A 1,756-nucleotide genomic window follows, 5' to 3' on the forward strand; every position below is an offset into this window, starting at 1 on the left:
TTGCATAGTGTGCCTTTAAAGGTGAATACACTTGATTTTAGAAATTTTAACTTATTTCTAGATCGTTTTTGCAGTATACCTTGCATATACGCAGTGTAACTGAGGCTGTTGGTTGTGCTGATGGTGCAGCTGTAAGCATCAGTAAAATTAGCTGGGAGAGTTATAGAGCTGTTGATTTTGTACAGTTTTTGCTCATTCTCTGAGATGACAGGTGTTTCCTGAGGAACTATGGTGGAAATGATGTTCCAGCTAAGAGTAGGTCTGGGATAGAGCCAGTCCGAACTGCAGATGATTGTATTCCCCAACTCCTCAAGGTTGACATTTTCAACCGGAGCTGCAACAAAGCACATTTCAATTAAACTAATTAGTATCAGTGCCGTTTCTGCTCAAATTTACCTGGACATTTGTTTTGTCTAACATATCTTCTGATTGCCATATCCTCAATGAATCACATGCCTCCACTCCTTTTTTGTCTTAGTCGTTGTTCTGCACTTCATCCTCTTCTCGTTCCTATTTTATACTCATAGTTCCTTAAAACTCCTCTGAGTCAATACGACCCCTAAATAACTGTCTCATAGGCTGATTCAGAGTTTCTGTGGAAATAAATCCTTCAGCTTCTTATTGGTTTCTTACGGAAGCCCTAAAAGGCAAGAGAAAAAAAAAAAATGGAAATAAAAGTTTGAAGTATTTTTTTCTTTTTTTTTGTCTTCTCTCTTGAAAGGCTAGTAAAAACAAAAATTTTTTTTTGTGTGTTTGATACTATATGCTGCCACTAGAGGCAGCATATAGTATATAAGAGTAATAAGACAGTCAGTTTTATTCTTTAACTGTATAGTCAGAGAGGCCTGGTTGATTTTTGGTTGAATTCGATTTTTGCAGTGTAGAATAAGATACAAATAAGGTGCAAAAACTGTAATAATTGGCATATGGTTATCATACCAACCTTTTATTTTTATTTGCAATAGGGAATTATTTGCAGGGGTGATCTTGCATATTTGTAGGCCAGCATCATAACTGCTCTTTCTTCGGATTAAGACTGTATTTCCTCGATAACCTTATTCTTGCTGTCAGTCAATGCTCATAATAACTTGTTAGAGTACACTGGACATGGGTGTAAGAAATATTGTGGTAACCATTGAAAACTAAATGTTTTAATTATTATATTTATTTATGTTTTAGCTATAACAGCTAAATGGAAAGTAGTTGGGAAACCTAAAGAGCTTTCAACCTCAAACCACATTAAACAACAGATGGGGGAAAACTCTTAGTTTAGATTATCAAAGTATATTTTTCTCAAAAAACAAAACAAAAAAAAAGCTTCAAACTTTTCTTTTCCAGATGATTTTTCCTTTGCCTTTGAGGCCTTCCGTAGTTTCTACTGTGAGTTCTTGGTCTACAACTCTTCACTTTTCATTACCAATATTATCTATTCTATTCTTGCTGTTGAGCTCTAAATCCAAATGAATAAAATAATAACAGGTTTGTTTGATCTGTACTTTTGTTCTTTTGCTTTCCAGAAAATGAATGCTAAAGTCCATCCATAGATTAAAACCTGTTAATCGAGAACTATGACTGATTTTTTTAAGTTTTCTGGAAACCTGCTGAATATTCAGACTTTGTACTCTGGGTGTGAAGGTCTGGTATGTTCAATCTAAGTTGAGCATTAACCATATTTCTGGAAATAGAGCTTTGATCTCAGTCATGTGACTTTATCAGGTGGAACCAGCTGATAAGTTGTGTTTAAAAATCTCTTTGA

The 1,756-nt window shown here is 34.7% G+C and overlaps 1 long non-coding RNA gene across 1 annotated transcript in view; it reads right to left on the bottom strand.

Annotated features, from left to right (window-relative positions):
• The window catches only part of LOC107103604, a 3,625-nt gene extending 3,296 nt beyond the window's left edge, over window positions 1-329 (bottom strand). The window contains exon 1 of the long non-coding RNA XR_001482188.1: window positions 80-329. This is a non-coding gene — a long non-coding RNA (uncharacterized LOC107103604). The remainder of the gene's footprint in view (window positions 1-79) is intronic.
• Between the last annotated feature and the right edge of the window lie 1,427 nt (window positions 330-1,756).

Source organism: Cyprinodon variegatus, unplaced genomic scaffold, assembly GCF_000732505.1.
Source record: "Cyprinodon variegatus isolate N-32 unplaced genomic scaffold, C_variegatus-1.0 Scaffold1486, whole genome shotgun sequence".
In the NCBI taxonomy this organism is placed as follows: Eukaryota; Metazoa; Chordata; class Actinopteri; order Cyprinodontiformes; family Cyprinodontidae; genus Cyprinodon; species Cyprinodon variegatus.